This window comes from Drosophila erecta, unplaced genomic scaffold (assembly GCF_003286155.1).
Source record: "Drosophila erecta strain 14021-0224.00,06,07 unplaced genomic scaffold, DereRS2 tig00000000-arrow-pilon, whole genome shotgun sequence".
In the NCBI taxonomy this organism is placed as follows: Eukaryota; Metazoa; Arthropoda; class Insecta; order Diptera; family Drosophilidae; genus Drosophila; species Drosophila erecta.
In genome coordinates, this window is record NW_020825194.1 from 20247271 (window position 1) to 20260405 (window position 13135).

The 13135-nt window shown below is 44.2% G+C and overlaps 1 protein-coding gene across 1 annotated transcript in view; it reads right to left on the reverse strand.

The window, feature by feature from the left end:
* Positions 1-6609, reverse strand: part of LOC6552244 (Down syndrome cell adhesion molecule-like protein Dscam2) — a 35783-nt gene extending 29174 nt beyond the window's left edge. Inside the window, exons 1-2 of the mRNA XM_001979720.3 lie at positions 6523-6609; positions 37-180 (exon numbers count right to left, since the gene is read on the reverse strand). The gene's annotated coding sequence lies outside the window, so the exon portion shown is untranslated. The remainder of the gene's footprint in view (positions 1-36; positions 181-6522) is intronic.
* Between the last annotated feature and the right edge of the window lie 6526 nt (positions 6610-13135).

Here is a 13135-nt window from a genome sequence, read left to right on the forward strand (position 1 = left end):
AAGCGCCGAAAACGGCGAATCATTCAGTGAAATTACCTCGTTATCTTGCAGTTCTGAAATCCTTCGTCCTGGCTGCAGGATCCCTCGCTCATATGAAGTCGTCCAGCATGGGATGGTGATTTTATTATTTTTGGCAGCTTGCCCGGAACACTAACACATATGTCTGGCAGCTTACACATGCTAGATGGCGGAAAAAAACATCATGGCAGATTTTGCGGCTGCATTCAACAATTGCCAAAAGGTGGTCCGCAAAAAAAGGAAGGCATTCGCTGGAGAAAGGAGAACGAATCGCGGCCATAAATTATACGCAGTGCATAGACGGTAAATTTTTATGGACTTGTGACTGGGTAGCGATTCCGCACTCTATTCTCCATCTCCCTTCCCATTTCGAGCGTTTTTCCACCTCTCTTTTCGGCCATTGTTGCCGCACTTTTATCACACTTTGATAATCGCAAGGCACATGCTTCACGGCACGTCATCGCTGACAGCTCGGTGGCCATTCGATTCAATTTGCCGCTCCATAAATTTCCGCAAAAAGTCACCGCTACATTTGCATTTTTCCCAACGAAAATATTCGCCGGTGTTTTCCCGGTCTTCTTTTGCGCTTGCTTTTTATCGGGGTTCACTTGGCCAACCTTTTTCACACTTTTCCATTAGCCAGCATTCGGCCTGCTTAGCGCTCAAATTATTTCACCTTTTATTCAATTTACTTTATCCACTTGCCCGGGGGTCCTTTTCGGGCTCGGGCTTGTGTGTAAGTGTATGCACCAGCAGCTTCCGTTTCCGGTTCCGGCTGGGATGTTAGAAGCCTGCGTGCACACAAAAGCGTAAGCGTTTCGGCCGGCCCAGTGAAAATCCACTTTTGTTACATTTTTTATGAACACATTCGTGCGGACAAATAACCCGTGAAGTCAGTAAAATCTACGGTTTCCTCGCAGCTTTCGAAGAGCAGCACGCACCTGATCATCGCTCGCGGTTATTAATATTTTCGCCACTAATCACCAGAGACAAGTCCACAATTAGTGGCACAATTAGTGCTTAGTGACATCTTGAGTCACTATCAGTGATAGTAACGTGCCAGTGCAGTGATCTTAAAACTATCAAATTTAATTAAATTGTGCTCCGCTGTCCAACGGCCACGTGCCGGCAAGCTTAACACAACATCCGTTGGAAAGCTTAACAAACATCTGTGAGGAGCTTACCATTTGGTTCCAGCAGCAGATAAGTTCTGGCCTATGTATCAGATAGAAGCTTTTAGTTTCTATTCTGCCCCAAGATCAATTGATATTATTGCATACTCTTAGGCGTGCGATGAAACCCGGACAATTTGACAAGCCGCAGTCAACGACTACTAGTGCTACTAATAAGAACAAGGCAGTTCTAGGAGAGGAACTTAGAAATGCCGTCAACGCGCCCTCAGATAATGATACTCTACAAGTATCCGATTTTGCCGCCACAGCAGCTTCATTGGCATCTGCTTTTTCGAGCGTCAATGGGTCCACATCAGGAACCGCCTCGCGCTACCAAAGCCCTGCTTCAGGTGAAGCCTCGCAGCGCTTTCAAACAATAAAGCGCAAGTCATGCGCCTCCCCAAAGACTGATGGGAAAAAAGCTAACCTCGGCAAGAACGGTGATAACGTTCCCATACCTCAATCGAACTATAGTGGCAGCTCAAACCGTTTCGAATTGCTAGCGCTTCACCCAGATGACATGGAAGTTGAGAACGCCAACGACGTGCTATGTGAGAGGCCTAGTACAAGTCATCAAGCTGCCATTGCTGCGGCGAAGCGGGCCGCTAACTCTCCTGGCACCTCAGGTTCTCCCAACAAGACGCAGCCCAAACCACCGCCCATAGTGATGGAAGGTATTGAAAACGTCTCTCTGCTCATGCAAGAACTCAGGAAAATAATTGACATAAATAAAGTTGAAGCTAGGGCTTCACTTGGCGGTATGATGAGACTCTATGCAAATGACGCTACCACTTTTCGTAGCATTGTCAGTTGGCTTGAGCAGGAAAAATATGAATTCCATTGCTACCAACTGAAGGAAGATAGGCCGTTTAAAGTCTGCATTAAAGGCTTACACCACAGCACGCTTCATAGCCAGATTAAGGAGGATCTGGAAAAATTCGGACACAAGGTGCTTGACGTCCATCTGCCCCAGAGGCGCAGTGAGCCAGGCACCCCTGTAGCCAAGCCGGTAAATATGTTCTTCGTGAATATTGCCGCCGCGGCCAATAATAAGGAGATCCTGCTAGTCAAGGCACTTTGCCATATGCGGGTTATCGTTGAGCCCCTCCGAAAGCGCAATGCTGTTGTGCAATGCCATCGATGCCAACAGTTTGGCCATACGGCTAAATACTGTCGTAAAGCGCATATTTGCGTCAAATGTGCTGGCGAGCACGCTGCCAGCAACTGTACTAGGCCGCGCAGTGAACCGTGCACGTGCTACAATTGCGGACAACAGCACCCTGCAAGCTATTCAGGGTGCCCCAAATACCAGGCGTTCCTGCAACGATCTCGGCCCAAGCGTGGAGTTGGAGCTCGGCCTACTGTGAATAGCCAAACCGAGACAAATGATCAAACTAGGAGCAGACCAAGAGTAGCCACTCGTCAAGGTGTCTCCTATGCAGATGCAGCTAGGGGAGGCGTGCATGTCTCTCAACATGAACAGCAGAACAACCCAAACATAAACCAACGAACCAACAGCCGCAACCGCTCGACATCGAGATCTCGAGTTGCAGCTCAACGAGACAACAACCGCAACCGTTCAGCATCGAGATCCCGAAATACGGCATATCACTCATCTCTTGAAAATAACATTGAAAACATGATGCGAACCCTCAATGGAAATATCGATTCACTCCGCTCGTTACAGGATAAACAGACGGAGATGATGATGATGATGCTCAAACAGCAGCAACAGCAGACACAGCAGCAGGGGCAAATTCTTAATTTGCTTGCTGCCCTCCAAGCGCAACGATCAACAATATGATGCCGCTGCGCATTCTAATGTGGAACGCCGATGGCGTTTCCACGAAGCTGCCAGAGCTTGAGTGCTTTGCGCGACAAAATAAGATCGATGTCATACTAATTAGTGAGACTCACTGCCGAGGAAACTTTGTGCCAAAAATATATGGTTTTGATGCATATCCAGCTAATGATCCAAGTGTTGGCAATGCTAGAGGAGGAGCTGCGATCTTTATAAAATCTAGCTTGGTGCATTATCCTCTGAGCCCTGTTACCAGCGAAAAAGTACAAATAGCGTCTGCAGGAATAAACACAGCGCTTGGTGTGATCGACTTTGGTGCGATTTACTGTCCTCCTCGTTTCACATGGACAACAAATGAATTTGCTGACATACTACCGCTAAATCATCGAAAATTTATAATTGCAGGAGACTGGAATGCATCTCACTGGCTCTGGGGCTCAGGAAGATGCAATCAAAGAGGTCGCGCTCTCGCGGATCTTATTCTTAGTACGGAAGTCAACACGCTGGCTACAGGCAGTCCTACTCGGTATCCGTACGGTAGGAGAGGAACTCCAAGCTGCATTGATTTTGCAGTAACGAAAGGCGTTCTCGATATTCATGCTTCCATAACATCGGCTCCTGATCTCAGCTCTGATCACCTGCCTCTTATCATAACGCTGGATGTCACAGCATTGACATATCCTACAGCAGATCGATTGATAACCAGACACACCAACTTAGAAATGTTCTGCGGTCTTCTAGAGCAATCTCTGTATCTTGATATAGAAATCAACTCAGAAGAAGATATTGAGGACGCAATCAACCTATTTGCTGTAAAGGTGAAATCGGCAGCCATAACAGCTACACGAACGTTGACACAGAGACCCGTAGCAGCAGGTATACCCCTCACACGGGAAATTCTTATTTTAATTGCTGAAAAGAGACGACTTCGGACAAGATGGATGAGGTCCCGCCACCCTCTAGACAAATTAGAGTGGAACAGAGCTCAACATATTCTCCGTAAGAAACTGGTGGACCATAAAGCTGCATGGTTCGACGAGAGGCTTACCAACACTGGTACTGGAAGCGAAGCGAGGCATTCTCTATGGAAAGCGACGCGTAGTATAAAAAGGAGGTGCCCCAGGAAGGCACCACTAGCTAATGAGAACGGAACATGGTGTCGTTCTGACAAGGAACAAGCGGAAGTGTTTGCTAGGCACTTAGCTGAACGGTTCAAGCCCTTTAACCTTGCCAGCCAACAGGAAAAACAAGAAACGCAGGAAGTCCTCGAGCAAGCGCTGCAAATGGATGCACCGATTCTCCCGTTCGACCAATGTGAGATATCAGCGATCATAAACCGCCAATCCTCTAAAAGAGCACCAGGCCACGACATCATCTGCAACGCTACTCTGAAGGCGCTGCCTACTCACGCGATCTCTTACATAACGTTGATCTTCAACGCTATGTTGAGGTTGCATTACTTCCCTGCCCAGTGGAAATTTGGCTTAGTGAGTATGATCCACAAGCCCGGAAAGCCAGAGAGTGACCCAGCATCCTACCGGCCAATCAGTCTCCTCCCATCAATCTCGAAGATCTTTGAGAGACTTATCTCTGCCCGAATTGCTGGGATAATGTCATCCAGAAGAGCCATCCCTGATCACCAATTTGGATTTCGTGCAGGTCACAGTTCAATAGAACAACTGCACCGCATCGTTGACCAAATATTGCAAGCCTACGATGAGAAAGAATACTGCAATGCGCTCTTTTTGGACATTAAGGAAGCATTCGACCGAGTCTGGCATATTGGCCTATTGGCCAAAATAAAAATGACACTACCAGCACCGTATTACTTGCTAATGCGGTCCTACTTGGCGAATAGGCAGTTCGCAGTACGTTTCCACTCCGCAACCTCAGGGATACATGAGGTCAGTGCAGGAGTGCCTCAAGGAAGTGTACTGGGTCCATTATTGTACTGTCTGTATACCAACGATATGCCGCAGCCAAATGCTAGTATGGACGCCAACCCTGACAGGATGACTCTAGCCACTTTCGCCGATGACGTCTGTGTTACTTACAGATCATCCTGCGAATATGAAGCAGCAGACGGCCTACAAGAGTACGCTGACAGGTACGAGAAATGGGCAAGAAGATGGAATATTGGCATAAATGGTCAAAAGTCAGCTAACGTGTGCTTCTCACTAAGGAGGAAAACACCACCTGCTGTTCAACTAGGTGAGGAGATGGTACAGCAGTGTAGTACGGCCAAATATCTTGGCATAACATTAGATCGCCGGCTCACATTTGCTCCCCACATAGCAGCCATCAAAACAAGGGTGAGAGCAGCTGTGACAAAGCACTGGTGGCTCCTAAGAAGCAACAGTAAACTCTCCACCCGAAATAAGCTCACCCTATACAAGCAGGTCATTGCTCCCATCTGGCAATATGGTTGCCAAATCTGGGGGATAGCAAGAGATAGCCAAATCAAAAAAATTCAGGTGGCCCAGAACAAAATAGCGAGACAAATTACAGGCTGTGAGTGGTACATTCGAAATAGCGTGCTACATAGGGACCTAAAACTAGTTACGGTACTACAACAAATCAACTTCCACTCCAGTCGGTACAACTCAAGACTGATGAACCACAGGAATCGTCTCGCTAATGATCTCACCATTACTCGACCGAGGCAGAGGATCAAAAGACGTCAACCAAGAGACTTAGTGCTAAGATAACAATAGCTTAATAGCTAAACATTAATTATAAAACAACATGAGAGTATTAGACCAAACTAGAAAAAGCTATATTAAATATTCCCTATAGCCGGAGCGCCAATTGGCAGAAACAATAGAAAATAAGGTAATAAAAGGGTTCATAGCTATCCTGTATATCTTAATAAACTACAATAAAAAAAAAAAAAAAAAAAAAAAAAAAAAAAAAGTAAAATCTACGATAAAACCAAACACCACTCACACCAACACACACGCACGTATAGAGGCGAACAAACAAAATGTCAGCTTCAAATTTGCGCTGCATAGTTTTAGGCAGCGCCACACATACACATCAAAATCTCACAGTTGCCGAAGCATTGACGTATGCACTGAGAGAATGCTTGGGGCATAAATAATCAATAGCTAAATTTGGTTATATGTGAAATGGAATTTAAATGCCAGAATTCCACTGATTTATTTTTATAGCAATATATATATTTGATTTGTTTTTTTCTGAAGTCAGTATCTCTTACTGGTTTGGTTGTGGTATTTATGAATTTTTTAAATGCATGTTCACTTGACTTCTAATCTTCAATTTTAAGAATTTATGCAATGCTTTCTTTCTGTGTACTTATCCCTTTATGCCCACACATTCTCGCCCACACACTCGTGCACTGGCCACTATCACCGTTGGCACTATAGTCATTCCCCGAGGCAGCATCCATTAATGCTTTTTCCATTAAATCCCCAAATAGTGCCTAACACACACGCACACCCGCTGGATAGTTCATCCTGCTGTTTGTAGCTGTGTGTGTGAGCCAATGCTTAACCAATACTAAAGCACTACCGCTGGCAACTATAGGCGATATCCCGATCTCATCCGCTTGACACGTCCAAACAGTTCGAAACGCCGGCAATGACTGAATCCTGAAATCGTCCTTCGCTGACGACGTCGCTGCGGCGTCGCAGCGCTGCCCTCATCCTGTCGCTTGGGCTTATCTCTGTCAGCGTAATCGTTTCACACACACACACCGCCCACTTTAATGCCCATCCATCCACCCAGTGCCTCCCACTTTTGGGGCCGTTACTGCAACTGTTGCCACTCTTGGCCCACAATCGAACGACGCCGACTGCGACGCCGACTGAGCAGTCGACACTGCGCCGGCGTCAGCGCATCCTTCGGCATTTCTCTTCTCTCGCAGGACCTCCGCTCTCTTTGCTATCTGTCTGGCTATATCCCTCGGGGAGTGAAAAGAGAAAAACGATGTAAGAGGTCCAAAAAGAGAAATGGAATAGAGCCCGGGGGTGGTGGGTGGCGTTCACTTGTTGTTGCTCTGCGGTTGTTGACATTCCAGCAAATGACCAAAAACAGGGACATCATCTCTGTTTAACTTATGCTTCTGCACCAGAAATTCTCATTCGAAATGCAAAGAATTCATAAAATAAAGTTTACATATGCTTATGATTATTGAGAAATGTTGAAGAAATATATCTTCATTTCAAATCATTTTTATTCAAATTATTTATTGTTTATTATTTATTTTTTTATTTTATATTATATTTCAATTAGTTTTTACAAAATTTTTGACCTTTTCTTGTTACAGAGCCAAGTAAATGATAAAAATATTATTAATATAATAATAATATATAATAATATAATAGTTACTGAATAATTTATAAGCGAGCATATGGACCATGCCTATCCTGAAACATTGAGATGTAGAGGGAGTATCATAAATACGTAACCGATATATATGTTTCCACACCTTGACAGTAGTGAATAAAGAGCAAAATTTGATTTAAAACTTTTCAGCCTGGCACTAGTGAGGAGATAAAATAAACACAGCGCCTAACTCGATATATGGCATCAGTCTTCAATTTTGTTGTATCTCTCTGAATTCCCATTGAATGCTAAATCCGCTTTTACTGCATTCCGACTGCATTGGGCACTTCATCACCTCCGCGGCGACATGTGACATCATAAATCACGCCGACTGTCCGCTGCACGAATGCCACTTTGGCGCCAAAAGTTATGCTACATAAAGCATGATGCCACATGCCAACGAAATGGAACCACCGCACCACCCATTAAAAATACCCACCACCGCGGCACATTTTTTTTACATATTTTACTACGCGACTTTTAGCGTAAACTGTCATTCAGTTTTGCGCTCACACACTCAGTTGTTGTTTATTTATTTGTTTACCCTTCATTTTTCCCACCCAAACACTCGTAAAATATTGGCAGGCACGTGTTGCTTCCCTGCGAATTTCTCTGCTGTCAACAAAATCCGTGCGCCTGCGCGCTCTTTCGACGTCGGCGGCGGCAGAGAATTCAACTGGCGGCTTTTCAAAAGTTTTCAAAAAATACTTGACCTAGGGCAAGTGGAAAGCGAACGAACCAGCGCGTTGCATGCCACCTATTTAGACACAAATGCGTCCGATTGAGAGGCTCTCGAGGGTTACGGCTGTCAAAGCGCATTATGATTTTCATATATCATGCCGAATGTGGGGCCATTCCGATTTTCCCGCTACATCGTAATAGCCGAAAGGTGAAAGGCATGCCCTGCCCTGCTCACCCTGGCAAAAATGATGAATCAACTCGATTTCCATCATTGCCGCAGGCCAGGAGGCTCTGAACTCAAAGAAAATTCTGTTACCCATTCGAATTATTAATAAATGGATGGAAATTTAAATCAGCTTGAAGACCCTTTAAAAATTTGAAATTGTTTCTATACTCAGTTAAACCCAGCATCCTACTTATTATTTATATATTTTTCACAAATTAAGCAAGCTAATAAGTAATTTTTTAACGCTGTAATCCATGTGTTTTCTCATTTGTTCATTAAGAATTAAATTCATTTAAATGAAGCTCTAGAAAAAGCAATTGTTTTGTAACTTATCTGTAAACATTTATTTTCAAGAGCTAAATGTATTGAATGTACTTGAAATCTGTGTCCTGCATATGCACGGAAAACTTCCTCTTTTTTGTTCATTAAATTGAACAAGGAATGTACGAGCTTATATTGAGATTGACATCCTAATAGAAAAATATCCCCAAGAGTAATGTTTTTTCCAGTACACAATTTGGCCGATAAATCATCGCCGTGCGGCAAATGAAGTTGCATAACTCGATTGCCCGGCAAACATATTTGCCGTGTCATTAATATTTCTGCCAAGTACTCGCAAGGCTATGTTTCTCGTATGTTCTTTACTGCTTAGCAGGGATATTAAGTATACGCCCCAGTGCCGTGTGGGTAAAATGCTTTGTAATTAAATTTAAAAGCATTTCATGCAGCAGAGCTTAAGTGAATTATTAGCTGACACCCATAAACAAGAGTCAGGACACGAGTTGGCTTATCCCAAAATGAATGTATGTGTGTGCAGGTTTAAACAAATGACTTTGGCCATTTATGAGCCGCTCTCGGATAAATGGCGAAATTGTTATAATTTGGCGGCGCAGCACATTGGCAACAGCCCCAAAGATCCGGTCGCACAATAGAGCTATTGGAGCGGTTTTTGCCGCATTCCTGTTGCTTTTTGCCAACTTCTAATATAATTTTATGTGGCGTGGTGCGTTGCTTTTTGCGCCTTCACGGCTCGGAAATTGTTTGGTGCGAACCCGGGTCCTAGCAAATGGCATAATTTACGTAGTCTGCTTATCTGGGCATTTAATTTTAGATTTACGAGCCTTATGGCCCCTTTGCAAAGAGGTCTTGTTGCCTTTGAATGAGTACAACTCCAGTTGGCATACGTGAGTTTTATGGCTAACAAACGAATTATTTATCATCTGGTGGCAGACGGCCTTATAAACGAGTTACGCAGAAAGTTCTGTTTTAGAGCAATTGTGTTTTCTAGGGGTAAATTAAAGTTGGTCATAACGAAAAGCTTCGACTTTATAAGAAATCTTAAGAGTAAATATGTGTGCCGCGAAAATAAAAGAGCAAAATAGAATAATTAACTCGCCTCTAAATAGATTGGAGCCACTGCAGTAAACATAGTATTGCATTTAAATATTTCATTACTCTCTGAATTCACTCCAACTTTGTTTAGTTTTTGTGGCTTTTCACACCAGAAAAGTTGCGGAGTCTAAAAACAATTATCTCCAAATAGCAGCCACCGCTTTCGGGTTTCGAAAGTTTTTCAAACTCGTTTAAAGTTGATCAGCGCACACACTTTGTCGCTGTGAGCTGTCATAATTTGCGCTTAAAGTGCCATTAAGACATAATTACGCCACAACAATAAAGGAGACCCAAAAATAAGCAAATTATTCAAGTTGCCATTGCAGGCACAATGCTAATACAAACCACACCCACTTGGATGCTTATCCTTTTGACTTTTCACGGCCCCGCAAATTTTCCCCAGCAATGGATACCCTGAACTTTTCCCGGTCGCCGCAAATGCAACAAGAATAACAACAGCAGTCAGGGGTTGTGTAAGGAAAAAGTGTTTGCCAGTACACGAAAACTTTTTCCAGAGAGTTGGGATCGGGCTGTGGATGCGGCTCTGAGTGTGGGTGTAGGGTCTGCTTTCCTTGTTGAGTGGTGCAGACCGCAACTGAGGGGCGGTGGTGCCGATGATGATGGCATTGCCGTTTCTGGTGCCCGTGCCAACAAAAAGCCATAACAAAACCGCATCATTATCATGAAGCCAAGAAATAGAGCAGCATGCAGCATCCAGCAGCCGGCAGCCGGCAGCCAGCATCCCAGTATGCCAGTTCCCAGTATCAGGGAGTAAGGAAGTAGGGAACCAACTGCCAGATGGAGGACGAATCGGAAGCGTGGCGCTGCGGCGACCCAGGGCAGCAATTTTGTGGGCTGTGCTTGCTCAGCTTGTTATAACAGCGGCAAAATTTAATAAGCGTTTTATTATATTACAGCAGGAACAACAACCACAGCAGCAGCAACAGTCCAGGAAAATCACCCACACTCGGAGAATTCTCGGTTCTCTGGTTATTAGTTTATGCACTGCATGGTCATTCTGAACACTCGAGCATTTTATTAAGGATTGGGTAGCTCTGTGTCAGTACTTTCTTTTGTAATAACTGCTGGGCCTTTGGAGCGCAGGTTGATCTATTATTTCTGTCAGTGCTTTTGGCTAAAGTTCGTTGCCGAAACCAAAGGAGCAGCACTTGTTGCTCCAACGTTGGCAAGTCAAATGTGTTAATTGTGGAAGTTTTTAAGGGGTTAGCGCTTACCGATTAAAAAGTCACAAATGGTCGATATAGTTTGCGATAACTTTCCTGCGTAGGTCAGATGATGGCTAATGTTTTCCTCCCGCCTCGGGCGAAATTAATCGTTTTTGGCAGACTTTCTGGACCCGTTCAGCTGGTAAATTTTGACTCGCTTCGGCAAAAGCTATGCGAACAATTTGGTCCTGTGAATTCGAGGCAGCCAGACTTAATTTAGCACACTTCATTGGCTTTTATTGGGACTCTAGAAATATAGTGGCCAGTCATTCCTCTTACCTGTGCCCATTGATAGGTGGCAAATTGTTTAAACCATAAATCATTTAAGCCCACATTTAATATGAGTACTTGGGCGTGGGATTAATTAAGAGTAGAGAGTTGAGCTGAGGCCATTTGCCGGCCATAGAGCGCTGCGAGAATGTTTGTTAATGAAACTGCAATAATTTATCGGCACACTGGGATTTTAATGCATTTTTGTGGCTTTTAAATTGCCCGACCACAGCATGAATGCAGCGCGGTTACGCATACGACACGTTGGCTGGGTGGAGTTGGTGAACGGAGCTGGTGGAGCGCGAGTAGCGAACGGATGACGGGTCGAGATTGGAGGAGGAGCATCGGGCGAAGGACATCCACTGCCAGGCAATTATTGACATCGACTTGTTGGCGCCGCACAATTTCCGTTGATGCGTGGCAATGCAATTATGAAAATTATGCGACAGTCAACTCTACGTCGTCGATTATTCTCTCATTTTATGTTATTTACGAGGAATTATAATACTGTCGTTAAAAGGACATTTAAAAGGACATTTTGTACCCTATAAATGGAGTGCAATTTTAGTCGGCTTCTATTGCATAACTCTTAACAGGACCTTTCTATTCCATTGGCCAGCAGTCGTTCAACTGATTCTTTAAATTAAATTCTATATTTAAGAAAACCAATTTAAAGAATCTATTTTTGAACTGAAAGGCTTCAGACAAACTAACCTATGGGACTGCAGTTTTAGCTGCTACTATGGATTAGCACATCAAGGATTAATCAGGGTATTAACGACTTCGCTTTCTCAAGGTACCTCGTCTTTGGTGCCCCTCTCCAATCGCCGGCAAATCACTCAGGCCCACAGATAATGTCAATCTTCTTGGGCTCAGCCAGGGAAAAAGCTAGAACATTTTGCCGCACACATAAGAGAGTCTTATAAAGGCGAGACGGGCTTTGGGGCGGCTCTGTCAGCGTCTGCTGACATGGCTTTTGTGTAGTTGACTTAAGTTAACCCCCTTGCCAGGGGGCTGCACATGCATACGTACAGTTGAGTGGGGGGCTGGTTGTGTTGCGCCAGCATTACTTGTCAAGTGAGCTTCAATTTCAATGACATTTAAGTGTGCCGTCTACTTCTCGGCATGGTTCCGACTCCCTGCGAATCCTGCGAGTCCTGCCGCACCCACTGCTGTGTTGCATTTGACACATAAGTGGCCTTTAATGATATCAAACTTCGTGTTCCTGCTTTCACTGCCATCCACATCCCGGTCCTTAGTTTGCATGCCAAACTTTTTCATTGAGTTGTCATTGCGACCCTTTCATTTGTCGAGTTCTGCGTCAGATAAGGATGCTTCAGAACGCTAAGCGGGACAGATGGGGTTAAGGGAGCGGCCAGCAACTCCTTGCGGTGTCAGTGTCGTGGGCGTGGGCGTGGGTCCCTCGCAACTGAGGAATCATTGTGACAAATTTTGAGTCAAACGTTGATCTTGGAAGGTCATGATAAATGTAAATCTAATAACTAAATCAATAAAGAAGGAGTGCTCTACGCCAAGGAAAACGGGAGTGCTCCTCCCAAATAAATTGATTAGCTTTTTGCTTACGCAAACGTAACTACTTACAAATCAATTTATATGCGAATTTTTATAGATTGCTAGATCAGATACTTCTTTGACTTAACTTCAACACACTACTTTCATCTCAATAGCTGTAAGAAGGAACATTTAGAGGTACCGCTCAACAAGTATAATATCTGAAGCTCTTACACTAAGTTTCTACAAGGCTTGTTTTGACTTACTCAGCATTATTGTTTTACCATAAACATAAACACTTACAAGCTGTGTTCTGTCTACTTCATCCCCCCAGAATCTTTTATCATTAGCTCTTGACCAGATGTTTCAATAGCCTTTGAGTCGTCAGTTTGTTGCAATTATAATGATAAAACTTTTCAGCTCAGCCGCCAGCTTCCCTCTCGGCCATAAAAATGTGTTTTGGCCATTGAAATCAAAATAAAGGCCATGT